The following is an 11255-nucleotide window of genomic DNA, read 5'->3' as shown; positions in this document are numbered from 1 at the left end:
TATACAGAACTACAGAATGTATAGATCAGAAACTCAGATCTACATTTGAAGAAAGAAGAATGTTAGAGAAGAAACCAATGAAAGTAAAATAAAATCTTATATTTTTGTTATTCTTAATTGATCTAATAGGTAACTGCTATTAGATCTAATAGATCTATTAGATCTAATAGATATGGATGTAATAGATATTGTTCAAAAATAACAATAGCAATAATGTATTGGTTGATTATACCTTATGAATAAGTGAAATGAATGACAGCAATATTATAAGGGACAAGAGGGAAAAATTGGGAATACTCTGTTATAAGGTACCTGTCCTACATATGAAGCAGTACAATGTTATTTTAAAATAGACTTAAGGACTTCCCGGTGGCGCAGTGGTTAAGAATCCACCTGCCAGTGCAGGGAACACGGGTTTGATCCTCGGTCTGGGAAGATCCCACATGCCGTGGAGCAACTAAGCCCATGCACCTGAACTACTGAGCCTGCTCTCTAGAGCCCACAAGCCACAACTACTGAAATCCGCATGCCTAGAACCTGTGCTCCACAATAAGAGAAGCCACTGCAATGAGAAGCCCATGCACCGCAACGAAGAGTAGCCCCCTCTCGCCGCAACTAGAGAAAGCCCGCACACAGCAACCAAGACCCAAAGCAGCCAAATAAATAAATAAAATCCTTTTTAAAAATTTTTAAAAATAAAGTAGACTTAAATTGGTTGTAAATGTGTATTGCAAACCCTAGGGCAAGCATTTTTAAAAATTTTAAAGAAGTATAATTAATGTGCTAAGAGAAAATGGAATAATATAAAATGCTCAGTTAAAAACAGAGAAGGCAGGATGGGAGGAAGCAGGACTGTGTGAGGTCACTTCCTGTGTGCAGGGTGGCTTCCTGCCTCCCACCCTTGCTCTCTTTTTGGCTGCCCTTGTGGTTGCATGCAGGCCCCTGGGAAGGGCCTGTCCCAGTCGGCTTTGGCCTACCACCGCAGCAATCCCACCTGGCTGAAGTTAACTTCTGACAACAGGAAGGAGCAGATCTACAAACTGGCCAAGAAGGGCCTGCCTCAGGGTGATCCTGAGAGTCTCACATGGTGTTGTTTTATGACAGGCAATAAAATCTTGAGAATTCTTAAGTCCAAAGGACTTCCTCCTGATCGTCCTGAGTACCTCTAGCATTTAATTAAGAAAGTTGTTGCTGTTCAGAAGCATCTTCAGAGAAACAGAAAGGATAAAGATGCTAAATTCCTTCTGATTCTGATTAACAGCTGCATTCACAGCTTGGCTCAATACTGTAAGACCAAACCAGTCCTCCCCTCACGCCACCCCCCCACCAATTTGGAGATACTGGTTATCCACAGCCTCTGCCCTGGTTGCATAAATTTGTCCATGTACTCAAGCAATAAAATCATTGTTTAACTAGAAAAAAAAAAAACAGAGAAGGCAGAAAAAGAAGAGAAGACAAGAAACAAGGGACAAGTGCAATGACTAGAAAACAGTTGCAAATATGGTAGATATTAATCCAATTATATCAATAATCATTTTAAATATGAATGATCTAAATACACCATTAAAAGACAGAGACTGATGGGGCTTCCCTGGTGGCACAGTGGTTGAGAGTCCGCCTACCGATGCAGGGGACACGGGTTCATGCCCCGGACCGGGAGGATCCCACATGCCGCAGAGCGGCTGGGCCCGTGAGCCATGGCCACTGAGCCTGCACGTCTGGAGCCTGTGCTCTGCAACGGGAGAGGCCACAACAGTGAGAGACCCACGTACCACAAAAAACAAAACAAAACAAAACAAACTACAATGAGGTATTACTTCACACCAGTCAGAATTGCCATCATTGAAAAGTCTACAAATAATAAATGCTAGAGAGGGTGTGGAGGAAAGGGAGCCCTTCTACACTGTTGGTGGGAATGTAAATTGGTGCAACCACTCTGGAAAACAGTATGGAGGTTCCTTAAAAAACTAAAAATAGAGTTACTATATGATCCTGCACTCCTAGGCCTATATCTGGAGAACATGCTAACTCAAAAGATACACGTACCCCAATATTCATAGCAGCACTATTTACAATGGCCAAGACATGGAAACAACCTAAGTGTTCATCAACAGATAAATGGATAAAGAAGATGTGGTATACACACACACACACACACACACACACACACATACATATGGACTTCCCTGGTGGTGCAGTGGTTAAAACTCCACGCTTTCAATGCAGGGGTCCCAGATTCAATCCCTGCTCAAGGAACTAGATCCCACATGCATCCCGCAACTAAAAGTTTGCACGTCACAAGTAAGGAGTCGCCCAGTGCAACTAAGGAGCCTGTGAGCCACAACTAAGGAGCACAAATGCCACTACTACAGAGCACGCCTGCCACAACCAAGACCTGGAGTAACCAAATAAATAAAATAAAAAAATATTGGACTTCCCTTGTGGCACAGTGGTTAAGAATCCTCCTGCCAATGCAGGGGACACGGGTTCGAGCCCTGGTTCAGAAAGATCCCACATGCCACAGACCAACTAAGTCTGTGTGTCACAACTACTGAACCTGGGCTCCAGAGCCCACAAGCCACAACTACTGAGCCCTCATCCTACAACTACTGAAACCTGTGTGCCTAGAGCACATGCTCCACAACAAGAGAAGCCACCACAATGAGAAGCCCGTGCACTGGCAACAAGAGAAGCCCCCACTCGCCACAAATAGAGAAAAGCCCGCGTGTAGCAATGAAGATCCAACACAGCCAAAAATAAATTAATTAATTTAAAATATATATAGATAGATAAACACACACACACACTGGAATATTACTCAGCCATAAAAAAGAATGAAATCTTGCCATTTACAGCAACATGGAGCGACCTAGAGATTATCATATTAAGTGAAGTAAGTCAGACAATCATACAATATCACTTACAAGTGGAATCTAAAAAAATGATATAAATGAACTAATTTACAAAACAGAAACAGAATCACAGACATAGGAAACGAACTTACGGTTACAAAACCATAACCATATGGTTGTGGGGGGTTGGCGGGGGGCAGGGTAGAGATAAATTAGGAGTTTGGGATTAACGTATACACACTACTACATATAATATAGATAAACAACAAGGACCTACTGCAAAGCACAGGGAACTATATTCAATACCTTGCAATAGCTTATAATGGAAAAGAATCTGAAAAAGAATATGTATATATTCAATTATATATATAACTGAATCACTTTGCTGTACACCTAAAACTAATACAACATTGTAAATTAACTATACTTCAATTTTTTTAAATGGTTTAAAAATATATTTGCCTTGGGAATGTTTCTTTTTAAATGGTCCTGTCTGTTTACTGAAGGACAATTTATATACCATAAACCTACCCATTGTAAGTTTACAGTTATATCAGTACTTCCAATAGTATTTGTACATGGTAGAAATGTTCTGTGATAAGCAAAGTCTAATCAGCAGCACTAGCCACCCAAAATGTGGCTAGTGTAACCTAGAAAAAATATTTTTTATTGAGGTAAAATTCATGCTATATAAAATTTGCCATTTTAACCATTTTAAAGTGTACAATTCACGGGCATTTATTATTTTCACAGTGTTACATAACCATCTCTATCTAGTTCCAAAATATTTCATCACCCCAAAAGTAAACTCCACACCCATCAATCAGTAACTCCTCCTATCCCCTTCCCCCACCCTTTAGCAACCTGTAATCTGCTTTCTGTCTGTTTAGATTTGCCTATTCTGGATATTTCATATAAATGGAGTCATACAATATGTGACTCTTTGTATCTGAATTCTTTCACTTAGCATAATGTTTTCAAGGTTCATCCATGTTGCAGCGTGTGCCAGTATTCCATTCTTTTTTATAGATGTACCACAGTTCGTTTATCCATTCGTCAGTTGATGGACATTTGGGTTGTTTCCACCTTTTGGTTATTGTAAATAGTGCTGGTATGAAAATTCATGCCAACTTTTGTTTGAATATCTGTTTTCAGTTCTTTTGGGTATATATCTAGGAGTGGAATTGTTTGGACATGTGATAATTCTGGTTAACTTTTTTAAGAAACTGCCAACATGTTTTCCTCAGCAGCTCTATTACTTTACATTCCCAGGAGCAATGTACAATGATTCCAGTTTCTCTGCATCCTCATCAACACTTGTTCTTTTCTTTTCTTTTCTTTTTTTAAATTATAGCTATCCTAGTGTGTGTGAAGTAGCATCTCATTGTGGTTCTGATGTGCATTTCTCTGGTGACTAATTATGCTGAGCACCTTTCATGTGCTTATTGGCCAGTTGTATGTCATCTTTGGAGAAATGTCTATTTGGTTCTTTGCCCGTTTTGGAATTGGGTTGTTTGTCTTTTTGTTATTCAGTTGAAAGAATTCTTAATGTGTTCCAGATATTCCTTATCAAATATATGATTTGCAAATATTTTCTCCCATTCTGTTTGTTGTTTTTTCACTTTTGATGGTGTCCTTTTGTTCACAAACATTTTTAATTTTTATGCCAAATTTATCTATTTTTTCTTTTGTTACTTGTACTTTTGATGTCATATCTCAAACTCTATTGCCAAAGCAAAGGTTATAAAGATTTACTCATATATTTTCTTCTAAGAGTTTTATAGTTTTAGCCCTTACATTTAGGTCTTTGGTTTACTTTGAGTTAATATTCATATATGGTGTAAGGTAGGGATCCAACTTCACTCTTTTGCATGTGGCTATTCGGTTGCCCCAGAATGATTTATTAAAGAGATTATTCTTTCCTTATTGAAAGGTCTTGGCACCATTTAATTGACCATAGGTTTATGGATTTATTTCTGGACACTCAATTCTATTCCTCTGAATAACACAATTTTAATAAATTTAAATTTAAATAGCCACATATGCCTAGTGGCAACCATATTGGAGAGCACAAAATTAGATGAGTTTTAGTTAATTCAGTTGTGCAACCATCACCACAGTCCAGATTTAGAACCCTTCCATCATGGGATTCTTCTTTTTTTTTTTTTTAATTAATTAATTTATTTATTTGGCTGCGTTGGGTCTTCGTTGCTGCACGCGGGCTTTCTCTAGTTGTGGCGAGCAGGGGCTACTCTTCGTTGTGGTTCACGGGCTTCTCATTGCGGTGGCTTCTCTTGTTGCAGAGCACAGGCTGTAGGCGTGTGGGCTTCTGTAGTTGTGGCATGCAGGCTCAGTAGTTGTGGCTCGTGGGCTCTAGAGCGCAGGCTAAGTAGTTGTGGCACACAGGCTTAGTTGCTCCGCAGCATGTGGGATCTTCCCGGACCAGGGCTCGAACCCATGTCCCTTGCATTGGCAGGCGGATTCTTAACCACTGCACCACCAGGGAAGCCCTATCATGGGATTTTTAATAATTTTTAATTTCTGTTACTTCTTTCCACTTACGATTTTTTAGTTTTACTCCAATTAAGTTTTGACTATGATCCAGCCTTTAGATATATGTATAATTTTTATGTTAGTAGAATTCATAAACTTTTGGATTAACTTGTTGGCTATTTTTCCTTTTGACTGTTAATTGACATCAGGGCAAAAAGAAAATGAGAATTTTGCTTAAGAATGGAGATCAGATGGAAAAGAGAGGAAATTTGGGAGTAGAGCGCATATCATGGGAAGGGTGATAGAGGGGACATCAGGAGCACAATGGACACAACCAGGCCCACTTTTCCAGGGTCAGATCAAGAAGGGGAAAAATCGTTAGGGCCAAATCTCTCCTAGTCAGGGTTCTTTTGGTAAGTGTTCACTCTTTAGGGGATAAAATGTCCAATATTTCATATTTTTTTTCTCCCTCTGTTCTCTTCTGAGATGGTGAACTGGCTTACAGAGGAGGAGTATCACTTACATGACCACATGGCAGTGGAGGCACTGGGACCCGTATGATGTCTTCTGGCTCCTTACTGGCCTTGGTTGTAAAGTGATTCAATCAGACAGTTTTCTGAACTGGAGACAACTGAAGAAAAGCTAGTCCTGTCTGACTATTGTGGTTGATATGCTGGCGACCATAACTGGATCCCCATCACCACAACGATGTGTTCTTGGTGCTAATGTTCCCCACCTCTGAATTTCTCTTTATTCTATCCCCCATTCTTCCCCAGTCCGCTGAAGCTCCTAGCCCTAGCCCTCTCCTTTACCTCCCAGCATGGTGGCACTGATGGTCCCTGGGCTTCTTTGCCTAGGGCAGCAAGTTTTGGGTAGAAGTATACTTCACATTATGGAAGAAATAGTATAGTCTGGACTTCCCTGGTGGCGCAGTGGTTAAGAATCTGCCTGCCAATACAGGGGACACGGATTCAATCCCTGGCCCGGGAAGATTCCACATGCAGCGGAGTAACTAAGCCTGTGCACCAGATCTGCTGAGCCTGCACTCCAGAACCTGTGAGCCACAACTACTGAGCCCTCGTGCCACAACTACTGGAGCCTGCATGCCTAGAGCCCGTGTTCCACAGCAGGAGAAGCCACCGCAATGAGAAGCCCAGGAACCACAACGAAGAGTAGCCCCCACTTGCCAGAAGTAGAGAAAGCCCGAGCGCAGCAACAAAGACCCAATGCAGCCAAAAATAAATAGATAAAATAAATAATAATAAAAAAAGAAAGAAAGAAATAGTACGGTCTGAGTCCTTCAGGTTAGTCATTGATGTGTAAAGTAATTTAGAAAGTCTTTCATCTTTTCATGACACCAGGTTTTCACCACAATTTTTCTTTTTACTGGAAAAAGAGCTCAGTAATGATTTTTTAAAGCAGGTATCCATCTCCTGAAGCTCTGAAACCTATTGCTACAGTGAATGGCAAGTCCCATGAGAGCAAGATTTAGAGAATATAGAAATATATATGACAATCTCTCTCTCTCTCTCTCTCTCTCTCTATATATATATATATATATATATATATTTCCCCTGTGTTATACTCTCTCTTCCCCATACGCTCCATAAAAGAAAGACCTTGTACACCTTTTTTACTTCTGCACCCGACCTCCTACAATAGTGCATGGCATATAAGAAGGGCATACAGGCTTCCCTGGTGGCGCAGTGGTTGAGAGTCCGCCTGCCGATGTAGGCGACGCGGGTTCGTGCCCCGGTCCGGGAAGATCCCACATACCGCGGAGCGGCTGGCCCCGTGAGCCATGGCCGCTGAGCCTGCGCGTCTGGAGCCTGTGCTCTGCTACGGGAGAGACCACAACAGTGACAGGTCCGCGTACCGCAAAAAATAAATAAATAAAAGAAGGGCATACAAGTTTCCTGGGTGGATGGGTGAATGAATGGGGTACAACTGCATCCTGCATTGTTCAGTGTGACTAAATTTAGGAAGAAAATTGTGCTGCTAATAAAAAACTAAGCAGAAATGAGTTTCAAACCACCTAATTGTTTTGTTTGCTCATGCCACTATTTTCTCTGAGTCCAGAATTAACTGTTTCATCTAGTTATTGATCAATGTTACAAAAAGCTAATGCTAATACAAATAATTCTTCAATCTCTGCCCTCACCAAGGGGAACTGCTACACATATAATTCAAATGATCAGATAAATGTGTACCTGATGTGCATATGTTTTTAAGTTGAGGAATTTCTGGCCTTAAGGTTAATTTTAAGCAGTCAGACTTGGTCTTACACATTACATATTTTCATTAACACTGTTGCTGCCTAGAGAAAAATTTCCCTCTATTGGGAAATTTGCTATGAGTTGCTATGAGTAATTCAAAATTTTTTGATTCTGAAAGTAATATGAACTTACTGTAGAAAATTTGAAAATTGATAAGAACTTTTGCTTCTTTTGCTGAGTTGGTGGTGGATGTATGCATATTTGGAGAAGCAATTTTTTCTGTATAAAAAAGGAGAGAGATTCTGAGGCCTGAGATGGGGAAGATTTGGAATTGAGGAAGCCAGAAATCAGCCTATCTAGGTACCAGCTTGTCTAAGTGCTACCCAGGAAAGGACAACAAAAAGGAAACCTTGTTTGGCTTGTAGCTGGAGAGAAGGGAGAGATGAAGCATATATTAGTCAGGGTTCTCCAGAAAGTCAGAACCAATAGGAGATGTAAAAATAGACTTATTAGGAGGAATTGCCTCACACAATTATGGAGGCTGAGAAGTCCTATTTGCCATCTGTAAGCTGGAGACCCAGGAAAGCTGGTGATGTAGTTCCCGTCCAAGTCAAAAGGCCTGAGAACCAGGAGAACTGATGGTATACCTTCTAGTACAGTTCAAAGGCCTGAACCAGAGAGCCAATGGAGTAACTTCCAGTGCTAGGGCAGGAGACTACCTATGTCCAGCTCAAGTAGTCAGGCAGAGAAAGCAAATTCTCCCTTCCTTCACCTTTTTGTTCTATTCAGACCCTCAACAGATTACATAATTGGAAAAGGAATCTGCTTTATTCAGTCTAGGGATTCAAATGCTAATCTCTTCAGGAAACACCTTCACAGACACACCTAGAAATAATGTTAACTGGATATCTGGATATCCCATGGCCCAGTCAAGTTGACACATAAAATCAGCCATCACAAGGCACACCTGAAGGAAATATATGAAGGGTTGTGAACTGTACAGTGTAAAACTCTCCTCTATCTTCTTATAAAATCTTGAATACAAATCAACACTTGGTCTTAATGGAATCCTCCTGGGGAACAAAAGAGATATTGAGTCCTATTTAGCAATCAGTTGCAGGCTGTGAGAGAACCATATTAGCCATAGGGACTAACACGGAAAAATCTTAAAAGAAGAAAATGTAAACGCTCTAATTCCACTTTACAACAATGACCTTTATTGACCTTGTGGTATGTTTCTTACCTTCTTTTGCATATGTATGTATATATAAGTTTATGAATATACATATGCAATAAAATTGGGACTGCATCATATAAATAGTTTAATGTTCTACAGTTTTTACCTTACATTAAATCATGACTATTGAATATTATTAAATATTATTCAAAAACATGATATTTAGTGCCTGTGTAATAGTTCCTGAATACAGATATACCAGTTATTTCATTACATCTCTATTATAGATATTTATCAGTTTACAACTTTTTATTATTACAAGAACTCTAGCATGAATATCTTTTAATGTAAATCTACATGGGCATCTATAATTCTTTCCTGAGGGTCGAGTTTAGCCAGTCAAAGGGCATGAAACTTTTTGACTCTTGATCTATTCTGCCATTTTGCCAAAACACCTTTCAAAGTGCGTGATTTACACTGTCACTAGCACAACAACAGAAAGATTATTTTCACCTGTTTTTGTAGTTTATATAAATGAAATCACAAGGTGTGCTCTCTTTTGAGTCTGATTTCTTTTCCGCAATACATGTTTGTGAGATTCATTCATATTGTTGCATACAGTTGCAGATTGTTTCTTCTTATTGCTGTTAGAGTTCATTGTGTGACTATACCACAATTTATTTATCCATTGATGAGCAATTGGGCATTTTCCTATTCGGCATTATTATGAATAGTGCTGCTCTGACATGTCTTTTGGAGAATACATGTCCACTTTTCTGTGGTTAGTTACCTAGAAGTAGAATTGCTGAGTATATACATATTTAACTTTAATAGATAATGTCAAAATTGTTTCTGAAGTGGTCATAACCAATTTACATCCCATCAGCAAGGTGCAAGAGTTACAGTTGCTTCACATCCTTACCAATGTTTAATATTGTTAGTGGGTTTTTTTTTTAACATCTTTATTGGAGTATAATTGCTTTACAATGTTGTGTTAGCTTCTTCTGTATAACAAAGAAAATCAGCTATATGTATACATATATCCCCTCCCTCTTGCATCTCACTCCCACCCTCCCTATCCTACACCTCTAGCTGGTCACAAAGCACCGAGCTGATCTCCCTGTGCTGCTTCCCACTAGCTATCTTTTTTAGATTTGGTAGTGTATATATGTCAATGCTACTCTCTCACTTCATCCCAGCTTACGCTTCCCCCTCCCCGTGTCCTCAAGTCCATTCTCTACATCTGTGTCTTTATTCCTGTCCTGCCCCTAGGTTCATCAGAACCTTTTTTTGTTTGTTTAGATTCCATATATATGTGTTAGCATACAGTATTTGTTTTTCTCTTTCTGACTTACTTCACTCTGTATGACAGACTCTAGGTCCATCCATCTTACTACAAATAACTCAGTTTCGTTTCTTTTTATGGCTAATATTCCATTGTATATATGTGCCACATTTTCTTTATCCATTCATCTGTCAATGGACACTTAGGTTGCTTCCATGTCCTGGCTATTGTAAATAGAGCTGCAGTGAACATTGTGGTACATGACTCTTTTTGAATTATGGTTTTCTCAGGGTATATGCCCAGTAGTGGGATTGTTGGGTCATATGGTAGTTCTATTTGTAGTTTTTTAAGGAACGTCTGTACTGTTCTCCGTAGTGGCTGTATCAATTTACGTTCCCACCAACAGTGCAAGAGGGTTCCCTTTTCTCCACACCCTCTCCAGCATTTACTTTTTGTAGAATTTTTGATGACGGCCATTCTGACCAGTGTGAAGTGATACCTCATTCTGGTGGGTATGTAACACTATTTCATTGTGGTTTTAATTTGAGTTTTCCTGATGACTAATATTGAGTGCCTTTTCATATGTTTATTAGCCATTTAGATATACTCTTTTGTGAAGTATCTGTTCAAATTTTTGCTTTTTTTTTTTTTCTATCCAGTAAGTTGGATACATGCATGCAAATATCTTTTCCCACTCTATGGGTTCTCTTTTTACTTTCTCAATGGTATCTTTGCATGAATAGAAGTTTTTAATTTTAATATGGTTAATTTATCAATTTTTTCTTTAATGGTTAGTGCTTTTCGTGACTATTTAAATAATCTTTACCCATTCCAAGACCATGAAGATGTTCTGAAAGTTTTTTTTTTTCTCCTTCATATTTAGATTTGGAATCCATCTGGAGTTGTTTAATGTGTATGGTGTGAGGTAAGGGTTCAGATACATTTTATTCCATACAAATTGTCAATTCACTCAGCACCATTTAATTGAAAAACCGTCTTTTACCCTCTGCCTTACATTATTTATTGCCTTTGTTATACATCAGGTGACCACGCATATGTGGTTCTCTTTCTCCATTCTGTTCCAGTGGTTGATTGGTTTGTGTATTCTTGAACCAATATAATAATGTCTTAATTACTAGAATATCTGGCAATTTAAGTTCTTCAGCTTGTTTTCAAGATTGCCTTGTTTGCCCACTTTTATAATGGGATACTAGGGAATTTTTTCTTATTGC

General features: G+C 39.1%; 1 pseudogene across 1 annotated transcript; it reads left to right on the top strand.

The window, feature by feature from the left end:
• The first annotated feature begins 932 nt into the window (after nucleotides 1-932).
• LOC309969610 (small ribosomal subunit protein uS15-like) lies at nucleotides 933-1374 on the top strand (annotated as a pseudogene). The gene has a single exon. The product of its transcript is annotated as a small ribosomal subunit protein uS15-like (transcript).
• The last annotated feature ends 9881 nt before the right edge of the window (nucleotides 1375-11255 follow it).

This window comes from Leucopleurus acutus (assembly GCF_964270905.1).
Source record: "Leucopleurus acutus genome assembly, chromosome: 12".
NCBI classification, from domain to species: Eukaryota; Metazoa; Chordata; class Mammalia; order Artiodactyla; family Delphinidae; genus Leucopleurus; species Leucopleurus acutus.
Note: the sequence above shows the minus strand (reverse complement) of the source record. Positions and strands in the feature narration are given on the sequence as shown.